The sequence below is a fragment of the Balaenoptera borealis genome (assembly GCF_965194805.1).
Source record: "Balaenoptera borealis genome assembly, chromosome: 14".
Lineage (NCBI taxonomy): Eukaryota > Metazoa > Chordata > Mammalia > Artiodactyla > Balaenopteridae > Balaenoptera > Balaenoptera borealis.
In genome coordinates this window covers 68,169,675-68,183,807 of record NC_138875.1, presented here as the reverse complement: position 1 = coordinate 68,183,807, position 14,133 = coordinate 68,169,675, and the positions used below count along the sequence as shown (strand labels likewise).

Sequence of the window (14,133 nt, the reverse complement as noted above, 5' to 3'; positions counted from 1 at the left end):
GGACCAGGAGACAAGCCAATGTCATCAGAAACACCCAATAGTCAGGCCTGGGACAGTCTGGGATAAGGCAAGAAAGTCATCGATTCTCCAAGCTGGAAGGACTCCTAGAACCTTCCTATTTTACAGATGGGGAAACTGAGGCCCAGAGAGCAAAAGGGACTTGCTTAAGGCTCCGCAGCTGGTAACAGGCAGGGCAAAGGCTGGAACTCAGGAAACTTTGGCTCAGTCGGTCTTAGTCTCAGCACTTAAGTCTATGAATACCCTGGCTCCCTCTTGCCTCACAGGTGTGCGATCCACGCTGCTCCCAGAGCCCACAGTGGCCATGAGCTCCATTCACCCAGAATAGCAACCTGTACACACTGCCCCCCTTAAAGGCCACCTCCCTTCCTCGCCTCACTTCCTCTCTTCCCTAAGGGTGCTTCCTGAGATCACCTCCCAAATAAACTCCTTGCACAGATTCCTTGTCTCAGGGTCGGCTCCTGGAGACCCCCACTTGTGATAGAGCCCACTATCAACTGATCAAACCACATCCATATGACCTGCAAGGTCCAGACTCAATCTTTAAAATATCTCCTTACCCTGTCTAGAGTGTAGAATTCATCTTCTTAAAATATAGAGTGGATTATGACACTCTTGTGCCTCCAATTCTCTCTCTCTCGCAAGGACAAGCAAACTTTCTGCAAAGGGCTAGCTATTAAATATTTTTGGCTTCGTGGGCCAGATGGTCTCCCTTACAGCTACTCAACTCTGCAGGTGGAGTGTGAAGTCAGCTGTAAGCAATATGTGAGTGGCTGTTTTACAATAAAACTTTATTTACAAACACAGATGGCCATCCTGAGGTCCAGACTGTGCTGAGCGACAGGACCGGGCCTCTTGTTGTATCATTCATGGTCTTTCACACTCTTCCCCCGCCCACCTCTCAGCCTCAGGTTTAAATATTTGTTGGCTATCCACTGGGTGCATTCATAACCCAATATAGGCTCTGAGTATGAGAACTTTCAGAATTTCTCCTTCTGGGGAAAACTACCAGTTACTGCACAAAACAATCAGATAGTTTGGTTAAACAAAAGTTTTTTTCCCCAAGATTGAACTACGGTGCTTGGTGGAGATCCACTGTCTCTCTTGGTCTCATACCCTCATCTGCACTAGCCACAGAACCCCTCTCTCCTGTGGGAAACCTATGCCCAGTGGTCCTGATGTGGCTGGCCCCACTCCCAGCCACAGGAGCCACACCTGACCCAGAGCTGGCCAATCAGAGCTAGCTTTTCCCCAGGTCATGTGATGCTTCAGGGAGAAACCCACGACCCAATCTGGACCAATGAGAATCTTCCCTAGTTTTTGTTCTCCTGATGGGCTTCTAGGCAAGGGGCATCTGAGTCCAGAGAGGCTGACGGCCATCCCAGCCACCATTTGAGGCCTATTTGAAGAATGAAGTCAAGAGATGGAGAGAGAGGGGAAACCCTCATGGACTCAGGCAGTGACAAAGCACCTACTATATGCCAGGCTCTGAGCTAACTTCTGGTGACCTCAGGATGAGTCAAACCTGGTGGTCCCTGCTTTCAAATGGCTCAAAGATTGGCGAGAGAAGGAGACAGGTCAACCCATAATTACATTTCACTGTGAAAAGCTCTCTGACATGGAGAAAGGTCTAAGGGAGGGATACTAAAACCCTGGGCTGGCCAGGATGCTTCTTGGGTAGGCAGGGGCCAGACCTTCTGGGAGTTGTGTTGGTAGGCACTGCAAGCCCGATGTTGCCTGAGCTGCCTTTGGGAGTGCTCTCCCAGCTGCAGCTTCGAAGTTGGGGCCAGTTTCCTGCACCCCCCACTGTCCACCTGCGGCTCTGCCCGTCCTCCCTCTGGCTCCCCCTCCCTCTCTGAACCTGGCTTTTGCCAGGAATCCAATAGTTGCCACTGAGCTGTGACCCTCAGAGACTCCTCCCTAGGCTGGGAAAGCTCCCTGGTGTTGCCAGGAAAAAAGACCCGGGTGGGGTGCCTGAGTGCAGGACGGAGTTTATGGGGGGAACAAATGCTTCAGCCTACGAGACAGGAGAACAATTAAGATGACTTTGGCTCTGATTCCTGGAAGGAGAGGCTGCCCACTTACCAGGAGACATGCAGAGGGAAGAGAGGGCTCAGAGTCTCTTCCAAACTTGGTCATCTTGCTTTGAAAGCAACTGGGTTTGCTCAGCCTTGGATTGACGGAGGAGAAACTGGGGGAAGGGATGTGGGCTTCTTGGTTGCAGAGAGGGTGGGGCATTTGGGGCTAGCTTTTTTTTTTTTGGCCTCAGCATGCGGGATCTTAGTTCCCCGACCAGGGATCAAACACGTGCCCCCTGCAGTGGAAGCTCAGAGTCTTAACCACTGGACCGGATGGCCAGGGAAGTCCTTAGGCTAGCTCTTAAGCAGAGTTGGGGAAAAACCAGGGAACAACTGAGAACGCAGCCTCTTCAATATAACCCCCTTGAACAGAGATTTGCCAGGTAGCTGCTGGTGTAGAGTTGGAAGACTTGAATTCCAGTCCTGCTCTGTGACTCACCCTGGCTGCCTTTGGGTCCCCCACTCCAACCCCCAAATCACACACTGCCCTTGTCAGTCATCATTGGTCTTGGACATTTGTCATTATCATGGCTCGGCTGGCTCATCGTGTGTCTCCCTCCTTGGCTCTGAGCTTTGTGAGGGACCCCAGAGCCCAGCATTCAATATTTTCTAAATGGATGAATAAATGATCACAGGGGACACTCTGTCGAGTTGTAGGTACATCACTCTATTTCTCTCGGTCTCAGTCTTCACATCTGTCACTTGGGAACGATGATCCCTTTGGTTGTTTGGGCATGCCCAGTGCCTAGCTGGGCTTCAGTGTGTGATGGCAATCAAGTAGTACAAATGTCTCTGTGGACACCAGCACTGCAGAAGAGGGCACACATTTTTTGTCTTTGAAATCAAAAGGAATTTGGACACCTTGAAGTAGGTTCTCACTGTAGCTCTCATCTTCCCTTTGTTTCTCTACATGTACTGAACCCCTACTCACCACGGGCACTTTCCAAACAAACAGCCCCAGGTCAGGTGCCCAGGATGCCATGTAGGACAGAATTTAGCATGCATGCCATTTATTAGCAAGACTCTTTGGATAGCACTTGTGTTGGGGAGGGAAGAGGGAAAGTGGATGGAGGAAGAAGTTGAACCTTGATGCAGGTAGGACAACAGCCTGGGTCAGCTCCACAGGCAGCCCTGGAGCTAGGCTGGCCCTTTGGAGTCGTGCAGGCCTATACACCCTGCAGTGATCGGTCCTTGGATGTGACCTTGGGGAGGTGGGTCTCTGGAGCTGGGTTGTCCCTGGCTGACAGCTGCAGCTGTTTGTTGACAACGGTACCCCAGCCACTGGGGATCTGGGGATCCTTGAAAGGGGATCTGGGCGGTTCCCCATGGTGTCCACTGCACAACTGTCCCCAGAGGTAGGTACCGTTATCTCCACTTATGGATGATGACACTGAGCTCATGTGGATGAACCATCTCGCCCAAGGATGCACAGACAGGAAGTGCCTGCCTCCAGAACCGCCCATCTCTCTCACCGCTGCCCCGGTGGTGCTCAGACCTGCGCCAAGCAGCCAAAAGCACAAACCCCACACCCAAGTCACTTCCCGTCAGCTGGCAGGCCTGTCATCCAGCACCTCTCGGTTTTGCCTGAAGCCCGCGAGGCGAGGTGGCTTCCCAGCCCGAACCCATCCATCCGTTTGTGTTTATTCTGTGCGCAGCCAACAGCTGCCGGGAGCCGGGGCTGCCAACACACTGCGCCTTCAACATGCATCTCTCCACCCATTTCAGAGAGTCCTCCTCTGCTAGCTTTTCTGGGAAGCCTAGCTTCCCACCCCCCTTTCTCCTTGCCAGTAATGTGGCTGGATTTCAGAGGAGCCCCAGGATGGGGGGGATCTGGAAAAAACAACATTCAGGATGTGGTAGGGGGCGGGGTGAGGAATGGCTGCAAAGATCCTTTGGATTCTAGCCCAGTTTCATTTTGATTTTTTTTTCCTTTCTTTTTACCAACGCATAGCTGTATAACATTGCAGGATACGGGCAGTGAAATGTCTGGGTTTACTGGTGTGGGTTTGGAACATGGATTTTTGAGTAATGCAGCCTGGGGTTCTGATCTGTGTTTTGCAGTGTGACCCTGACCAGGCGTCTGCGCTTCTCTGAGCTCCTGATTCTTCATCTGTGAAGTGGGTTAATGATCTCAACACTCGGGTCCATTTGGAGGACTGAATATGAGACTGTTAGGGGAACTACAGCAGTGGGCCTAATAATTACATCATAAATGAGACCTAGTATCAGTATTACTCCACTGTACTTTCTCCTATAGGTTGTCAGTGGACCTGTCCTCCACTATTCCCAATACTCAAGTTGCGATGGTGCTTTGCAGCTTACCTCATGGCACTTCCATCAGCCTCGAAGATGCTAGGCTTTTTCTCCAAGCCACAAAGCAGATCTCTCCTTGCCCCTTCCAACCACCCCAAACTGACCAATTCTACCCATCCTTCAGCTCTTTGCTCACACCTCGACTTCCCCAAGGACAACGGTTGGCAAACTCATTCTGTAAAGAGCCAAACAGTAAATCTTTTAGGCCTTGTGGGACCCATGGTCTCTGTTGCCACAGCTCAACTCTGCCATCATAGCTCAAAAGTGGCCGTAGGCAATCCATAGACAAGTGGGCACGGCAGGCTTTCAATACAGCTTTATCTATGGACACTGGCAGTTGAATTTCCTATAGTTTTCACGTGGCATGAAATATTATTTTGACTTTTAAAACAATCATCTAAAAATGTAAAAACCATTCTTAGCTTGGGAACTGTACAAAAGGAGGCAATGGGCCGGATTTGACCTGTGGGCCATAGTTTGCTGATCCCCGCAGGCTACATTAAGGGCCCTTCATCGAGGCTTCCACAGTGTCCCTGAGTTACCCCATCACAGCACCGAGCAGGGGTCGTTGAATTTACCTGTTAACTCCTCAGCAGACTATGAAACACAAGGGAGGCACCAGATCTCAATCACTGCTTAAACCCTCAGCACCCAGCACACAGTAGGTGCTCAATAACTGTATGTCACACAAGCCCATGAGGATAAACAAACGCTTTCAACATCTCCATATGGCACGTTTTATAAGCCCCACTTCACAGATGGGGAAACTGAGCCTCAGAGAGGGAAAGGGATGATCTCAATGTCACACAGCTGCAAAAAATGACTCACCTGGGACTCCAACCTCCGAAGAGAGAATGAGAGAGACAGTTAGCCTTAGCTGAGCAATTACTATGTGCCCGACACAGTGCCAGGGGCTGTGCGTGCATTACATCGCCCCCAGGTTACTGTGCACCCACTGTGTGCCGGGACTTACTGACACTGCTGGATTCCGCACAGCCAGAGCTCTAGACGGTGACCTCACGCGGCAGGAACCATACCTGTCTTGCTCCCTGCTGGGTCCCCAGAGCCTAGAGCAGCACTTGGCACAGAGTAGGGGGTTCAAAGGTCATTCGTGGCACAATGAGTGTCCACCCCAAGCCAGGCCGGGCGCCGCGTCGTTCAATTTCCATATGTAAGTCCACCATCTTCTGTCACCATCTCCCAGGAGTGCAACCTGCAAATCAGCTGAACAGAGAAATTGATTAAATTTTAAAAAAAAGAAAGAAAGAAAGAAAAAGAAAAACAAAAAAGCAGTGACAGCCGCGCCAGCCGCAGCAGCATCTGCTGAGTCAGATAGGTTATCCATCCGCAATAATCCATGGCTCCTAATGGAGCGATTTCCCTCCTCCAAATACATAAATTAATAAAGGCGTGCAGACGAAAGGACAGCCAAGGCAAAGAGGCCTCCGGCTGGGAAAAGTCGCCTCCCCGAGACCGATGCCCACATCTGCTGCCGAGGCGGGAGAGACGGGCGCCAGACCCCAGCCTCCGCCAAGTGCGCTGCCGCCCGCGAGGCCCCTACTCCGGAGTGGGTCCGGCGTGCACGCCAGCTGTCCAAGGCAGGCCCTGGCTCCCAGGGGCCCCCGACGGTGTGTTTGATTCTCAACCCAAATCGTGCCCCAGCGGCCGCTCCGTTAAGCAGGCCCAAGTGGCAGGAGGCCTCCGTGGGAGAACTGGGGGCCTTTATCGCTCGCGCTGGCTTGTTGGCGGAGCCCCTTGGCCGCACTTCACAGGCGCCCCGTGGAGCCCCCTCGGCGGAACCTTCGCGAATCCCACTTGTTGACGGCGGCCTTGTAGCAGGATTTAATGGTGGAATAATATTTACACAGCAAACTCCTCTGGAGGTGTCCTAAACATCGTAAAAGGGATTTTCGGAGCTTAATGAGCGTTAGTGAAGTCAAGACAGGATAATGTGGCAACTGGTGACTCTAATCTGATCTGGCACCTTCTACGCAGTAAGACTTAGTGGGCGGGACCATTTGGAGAGCTGGGGAAAGTCGCTTTTCCCCTCTGCTTCCCCTCCTCTCCCCCTGAAATCTGTAATACAGTTAGCAGCACGTGGCCTGCGGTGGCCGCATCTCAGCTGCTGTAGGTGCCAGCAAAGCCCAGGCTTAGGCCCATGGGTCCATCGAGGGACTTTTTAACAGGTGAGTGTTAGGGAAGGAGTGGGCAGTGGGGGAGATAGACCTCATCACGTTTTCTTTCTTTTATCTGAAGGCAGCACAAAACTTCTAAGCATTAAAAAAAACAAAACAAAAAAAACCTTGGATTTTAAAATGTCGATAACAGATTCAGTTTCGTGCCTGTGGGTCAGAAAGGCCGCAGCCACAATCCATTCCTACATCTGAACCAGCAGAACTGCTCCTGGGAAGGGGAGCAAGGCATCAGGTACACAGGCTCTAGGGTTGTCGCTTCAAATCCCGGCTCTGCCATCTCTTGGCTGAGTCACTTCCCTCTCCAAACCTCAGTTCTGTCATCTGTAAAATGGGAATGATGGGCCGTACCTATCATGGGGCAAGAATGTGAGTCAAATACATAGAAAGCCTAGCACTGGAGCTTACATGGAGTAAAGAGGTCATAAAGACGAGTTTTAAAAGTCTTTTCTGACCTCAGTTTTCCCATCTGTAAAATGGGACTGCTGTTACCTCTAAGAATCAAATGAGATAAACTGGCACAGTCTAGCTTGGATTCAGATCTAAGAGTCCAGTTCCCAAAGCCAATTCCTGTTACGTCCTTTGCCTTCAGTTCACTGTGACTGACTAGCATCCGAGAGGCTGCCATAGGGAACAAAGTCCCCCAGAACTGAGAATTCATTCCTTCACTTCCCCATAACCACAGTCAGATCCTGAGCTCTGCATCTTGTTGATACAGGAAGGGCATCTGTGCAGAAGCAACGGCAGACTGTGTTGTCTAGGACTTGAGAACCAGGGAGATCCTTCAGAGGTCTCTAGGTGGGTTGCTCTGGTTACTGGGAGTTAAGCAGTTGCTTGGTGTTGTGAATTTGGGGGTCCGAGCTAAAGGCAGTAGACAGCTCTGACCAGTGCAGTTCTGCATTGGAGGGGGCCTTGTGAGCTCCAGGCTGACCCCTTGGACCCACTGGGGAGTCCTCTAGGCCTATCCTGTGGTGACTAAGCCTGGTTTTGAATCTTCCCCTCATTAGCTGTGTTCCTTTGGGAAATCGACTTACCCTCTCTGACCTTCAGTCTCCTCATCCACAAGAAGGGAAAAGGAAAATTCTCATCTCATAGGGTTCCTGTGAGGTTTGAATGGGAAGGTGTGTATAGAGATCCTGGCATAAAGTATTCTTCACATCAAGGACTCATGACCCCCACTATCCTCAAACCTATGAGCTTAGAGCCTGAGATTTATAAGAAAGAGCCAGATGTTCATTTACTACTCTCAATTTAGAAAATCCCAGAGAAGGCCTCTGATTGGCCTCTCCCTGTCATGCAACTATCCTTTAGCTTACAGGCAGACCTCAAGAGATATTGCAGGTTCGGTTCCAGACCACCGTAATAAAAGCTAATATCGCATTAAAGTAAGTCACATATATTTTTTTGGTTTCCCAGTGCATATAAAAGTTACGTTTACACTATACTGTAGTCTGTTAAGGGTGCAATAGCATTGTGTCTAAAAAACAATGTATATACCTTAATTTAAAAATACTTTATTGCTAAGAAATGCTAATTATCATCTGACAACACAGGAACAGCCACAAACCTTCAATTTGAAAAAAACGGAGTATCTGTGAAGTTCAATAAAGTGAAGCACAATAAATAGAGATATGCCTGTAATTGCTGCATCCAAAGGGCTGGCTGTGGTTACATTATAAGGGTTTTTATCTTAAGATAGGAAGAGTGGGTGCATTTTCTGGAAGGAGAGAAATAATAGTCACTGAAGACCATTTCAGTGGCTCTGTGACCATGGTTAAATTTCTAAACATTTCTGAGTTTGGTGTGAGGTCTGTAAAATGGTTGAAAAGATGTCTACTTTCTGTTGAGTTGTTTTGAAGATGAAGCAGAAGAAACCACGTGGCACAATGCCTGGCACATGGTCCAGCTCAATAAGTGTTTGCTGAATCCGTATCAAGCCTGTCTTGATTGTTGGTACTATTAGTCCCAAGGCATCTTTAATGATTAGTAATCATATAAGAATAAGGAATAATTTACTCAGTCATCAGTTATCCTTTTCCAAGTGTTCAGAGACAGAAAAATGCAAGTAGGAGATGAGTTTATATGTACGCTTTAAATTTCTAAGATTAATTTATTTTTCATATCATTGGTCTAAAAAAATCAAATGGGAGTGGTGAAGCTGATGGATTTTGTATTAAACTTAGATGGGTCCACCTTTTTCACTAACATTTTACTATAAAAAGTTTCAAAGACAGAAAAGTTGAAAGAAGTTTATAGCAAACTTTTTATGAAAGTTTATTAAAAGTCTGGAACTTTATATAAAGTTTATATCCTCCACGTAGATCCCACCATTAGCATTTATATACTCACTTTATCGTGTCTATCCATCTATCTAACCCTCTATCCATCCATTAATTCATCTTATTTTTTATGCATTTCAAGAAAACATTTCAGCAATGCAATATCAATATGTGTTTACAGTTTTTATGTAAAAAAGTATATGAATGTATTGAAATGCATAAATTGTAAGTGGGGCTGACACTGAATTTTGTCAAATGCAAAAAACTGTGTGACCCAAACCTCTCACCCCTCCCCAGAAAGTTCCCACAGCCCCTTCCCAGTCAATCCTTGCCCTAACCCCCAGAGGCAAGCATTGTTCTTATTATTTCCCACCATCTATTAGTTTTGTTTTTTCTAGAACTTTATATAAGTGCATACAATTTGTACTCTTTTCTGTCTGGTTCTTTCATTGAACATGAAGTTTTGGAGACTGACTCATACCATTATATATATCAGTAGTTTGTTCTTTTTACTCTTGTGTAGGACTCCACCATGTGAACATACCACAATTCATCTGTTCATTCTCCTGTTGATGGTCATTGGGCCATATCTAGTTTTGCTTTAAATAAAACTCCTATGAACATTCTTATACAAATCTTTTTGTGAATTTGTTTCATTTCTCTTTGTAAATATTGAGTTGAATTTCTGGGTTATAAGGTAGGGGGTATGCTGAGTTTTATAAGAAACTTTATAAGCTTTTTCCTAAAGTGGTTATACCATTTTACAGTCCCACCAGCAATGTATAAGAGTTCCAGTTGCTCTACAACCTCATCAACATTTGTTGTTGTCAGTATTTTTAATCTTAGCCAACTTGTGAGTGTGCAGTAGTATCTCACTGTGTGTACAGGCCATTTTTTTTTCTTAACCAGAGCCAAGTTCTCATCCATTTCATAAAATGCCTGAAGTGGAAGGACCCTTATTTTACAGATAGGAAAACTGAGGTCTAGAGGGGAAAGAGATTGGGCCAGTATTTCCCAGTTGTGTTAAAGGTAAAGCTAGACTAATAATTCAGGCTTCTGACAACTGATCCGGGGCTCACAATAAGAATATGTCATTAAGTTGAGCACCTACTATGTGCCAGGCACTGTAGCAGACTCCCTCCTATTTACTATTTAAATTATTTCATTCAGTCATTCATCTAGTCATTCAACAGACACTCACTAAGCTGTTCCCTGGGCTCTTCAGGTGCAGAAACAAACAATGGAACCATTCTGGCCTCCTCCAAGGAGCTTACATTTGAGTACACGAGAATCTTTAATCCTTAATCAAAGCAGTATTTTTCCCACTTTAGACACAGTAAGACCTACATGCGTTAACACATCAAACGTGCTTTCTTCAGTGTAAAGGGAGCTGCTGCAAGTACTTTGGGAATCTTGATTACTAGAGCAAAGAGGGTCCTAACTCCAGAAAATATGTATTTTTACTCCTGTCCATTTTGTTTCCAAACTTGGGCCATTGCACACTACCTTTTCTCCTGGAAGGGTTCTGCTGAGTGTCCCCTGAGGAAAGTTAGATGTCCAAGAGCCCAGTTCTCCATCTGATGGGAAGAAAATCCTCACAGAGAGAGTGGGATCTTTTCTCAACCTTACTTACTCACAGAAGGCATCTGGGGTCCAGTGAAACCTGTTTGTTTTTTTCCTAAAGTCAACTGGGAGTGGATTTTTAGTCTAAGGAAGAGCACCATACAATTTTAAAAGGAGAAGAGACCTTAGATATTGTGGCATCTAGGCCTGGCCCTGCCACTCGCCCCCTCACTACTTACTCAGCCCGTCTCTGAGTAACAACTCTGAGTCCTTATATAAACTCATTCTTGGTCCAGAGCTTTGTTCAAGCTTTTTCTCTGCTAAGAGCATTCTGTCCCCTCCCCACCCTACCATCCCCTTTTGCCTGAAAAATTCCTATATGTTCCTCAGATCGCAGCTTAAATGACACCTCCTTCAGGCAGCCTTCTTTGATTACCACCCCCCCAAGCTGGGTCAGGTGGCTTTCTTGGGTTCCCACTGCTCCTTCTGCTTCCCCTAACAGCACTAATCACTGCACTGTACAAAAGTCTGTTCACTTCTCTCTCCCCAAGGAGAGTAAGCACTGTGCCTGATTTCTTTACCATGAATTCTCGGTGCAAACACAGGGCCTGGCACATAGTAGGTGGTCAAAAACTGTTGATTGAATTATGACTGAACCCAGTGGCTTCCACACCCTCTCAGTCTCCTCTCAGATCCAGCTTCTTTGCACACAAAAGTCAACCTAACAGCGGCTGATGCATCCTGGCAGGTATCCAGTTCCCTTCTCATGACCGTCCCCCTCCTGACTCATTTCCCTGTTAAGCAAGTAAGACCCCAGAGGGCCCTGATCAACACTGTCAACTTCCTGAGGCTGCACCATTTTAAGAAAAGTGATGGGGGAGCTTGTTTCTGGAGCCTCCTGCCGTGACCCCCATAAGATAGAAAGACAGGGATAATACAGTACATGCCAGCAGCTTCTACCGCAATGTCATAGCAAGGATCCCAGGTGAAATGCACAGGAGATGTAATTACAGGTGAGGAGGATTATGAGCAGATAGGAGCCACAAGCCACTTCCCCTCCCCCTCGCTCCCTACCCCAGCTGCCCTCCAGGTCCTCGGCAAGCTGGTCAGGTACCTGGTTCTGTAATGAGTTTAAGGGTAAAAGATGGATGGAGCTCAGTTGCTGGAGAAACTATGGCCCACATTCTCTATTAGGGAGAGCACATTTCAACTGGGCCACGTTCTCCAGAGAACATTTTCTGGTGGGAAAGCCCTTCTGCTTCTACTTGCTCATTACAGTCCCTCTGTGACTTCGTAAATTGTACAAATGAGGAAAATGAGGTTTGAGACCCAGAGTAGGTGTCCCTGAAGTCAAAAACAGCATACCAGTTTAGGTTCTATGCAGGAAACAAGATCCAGTCTAGGTATTTTAAGCAGGATGGGATTTAATACAGGGATTTAAGTGCAGACAGAACTACTGGAAGGAGCAAGTTCTAGGTTAAGCCTCTTGGAATAACTCCCAGAAAATACAGAACAGAGGCACCTGGACAGCCACTGCTGGAATTATGCTGGAAGCAAGAAGCTGCGGCACGTCCAACACCACTGCCTCTAGAGACCCAGGATGAGGGACCAAGACACACGGTCTCTGCTGCAGGAGAGTCTTGCATTTGCGTGACTAGACTTTCCAACAGCTGTGGCCTTGAGCCACCAGAGTGTGGCTTCACATCAGCTTCCCAAATGTCACATCAGTGCCTCTCGTTGGTAGGGATGAATCTGCATCCAGAATTCTAGCTGCAAGGGAGTCTAGAAAGATCAGTGTTGCCTTTCCTTCCTCTCCAAGCTGCAGGAGGTAGAACGGAAATTCAGGGAAGCCGCCCAGAGGACCTGACACATAGACAGGAAACCTGGAACTAAATCCCAGCTCTGCCACCTTCTGTGTGTCCCTTATTGTCACTATGACATGGTAATATGGACAGCCACCTTATAGGGGTTCTGAGAGGGCTAAATAAGATGATGTGTGTACAACTCTCAGTGCAGAGCCTGGAATATCTTAAGTTCTCAACAAAGGGTAGGCAGTGAGACTTTTATCATTACTGTTTTAGAAAAGAATAGTCCTTCCCCCACCAAAAAAAAAAAAAAATCAGGTTACACAACCACAGATAATAATTTCATACTACTTCTGGGAGCAAGAAATCCATGGAGAAATATAATTTGGATGCAGAATTCTTGACTTTCCAGGTCTTTTTTTGGTTTGTTCTTTTACCTTTTTGAGAAAATTGGAAAAGCATACTTTTTGGGGGAAAGCCTATTACATGGTTAATCGCCCTCTGTAGGTCAGCTCAGGGAGGGGAACAAAACATCTGGGGAAGAAAGAGGTTCTCAGTACTAGTTTTCCCAGAAACAGATGAAGGCCCCACTTTGTTTGTGACCACAGACAAGGCAAGGGAGAGGGCAGAACATCTTCATCTCCAGCCTGTGTTTTGGGAGAATGAAGAAGCGTAAGTTTGTCCCTAGGGAGGGGGTTGGGTCAGCAGAAAGAGGAGAGAAATCAGAGTCAGGCAACCCTGTGGGCCCCGCCCAACACTGATTCCTCTGAGCCGCATCGTGACCCTGGGCAAGTCATGTTCCCTCTTGGATCCTTCACTTTCTCATCTGCAAAATGGGGGCCATCACTTTCACCTGCTGGATTGCTATGAAGACAAGAAGGCAGGTCAGACATTCGATGTTCTGTTCCCCGGTCACCACCCACGGGCCACATCTTCCTGCCAAAGATCAGCAGGATTTGTGAGCTCAGGCCAAGGGAGAGGGTGTGGGGGTAGTAGCCATCCTGGTGGAAAGAAGTCTGCTCTGGGCGTCTCTGCCTCACTGAAGCTGGACCCTATACCTGCAGCAGCCAAAGCATCTTTTCTAAAGAAGCCAACATTTCTGTCTCCCATCAGTGGTGGTGGAGGGAGAAGAACAGAAACTCTCACCAGGCAGGAAGGGCAGCAAGACACACTTTCCTTACGTGGTTTCACAGGGTTAGGTATTAAAATACTTGCTTGCAGGTAACCAGCACCATCAGAGAGTGAAGCCAATATAGGGAAGAGAAAAGCCACACACGGAAGTGGCTGGGTCTGAATCAGAAGATGCCTTCCCCAGCCCTGCCACTCCGGATGCAAGCTGCCAGCTCCCAAGATGAAGGTCCCCACCCTCCTTCAGTGGCTGAAGTCATTAAGGAGCATCCGGGGCCCGTCTTTGGCAGGAATGATAGCTGGACACCAATTTGGACGCCTGAGGATGGTGGCCCGAGAGGACCAACAGGACACAGTGGGGAGGCCTGATCAGCCCACCTGGCAGCTGGACCCAGACCTGGCTGTCTGTACCCAGACCTGGCTGTCTGTACCATATTGCTCACCGTCTGGCAAATCGACAGATTTTCACAAACCAGATTCCTTTTCACATGCCTGGGCCCTTCCTGTCCAACTGTTCCAGCATCTGTTTCTCTTAAAATGTATTTATTACACCGAGAAGAATAATAATGGGGCCGGGTCTGAGGCCTCGGAGGCTGTGGCAGTGGCTTCCTCCCAGGGCCTCCTTTGGAAGCGATTATATTGGGAGAAATGGTGCAGTGCTCAACCTGGCGACAGCCTGCCTTGGTCACTGGAGTCTGGAGTCACTGGACATTGGCCCAGAGTATGAGGCTGAAGGGGAAAGGCCACGATGGTAGTT

The 14,133-nt window shown here is 47.9% G+C and overlaps 1 long non-coding RNA gene across 5 annotated transcripts in view; it reads right to left on the bottom strand.

Moving 5' to 3' along the window:
- The window catches only part of LOC309611136, a 357,456-nt gene that overhangs the window by 62,323 nt on the left and 281,000 nt on the right, over window positions 1–14,133 (bottom strand). For all 5 annotated transcript variants that reach the window (XR_014234336.1, XR_014234337.1, XR_014234338.1 and 2 more), the window contains exon 7: window positions 5,447–5,633. This is a non-coding gene — a long non-coding RNA (uncharacterized lncRNA). The remainder of the gene's footprint in view (window positions 1–5,446; window positions 5,634–14,133) is intronic.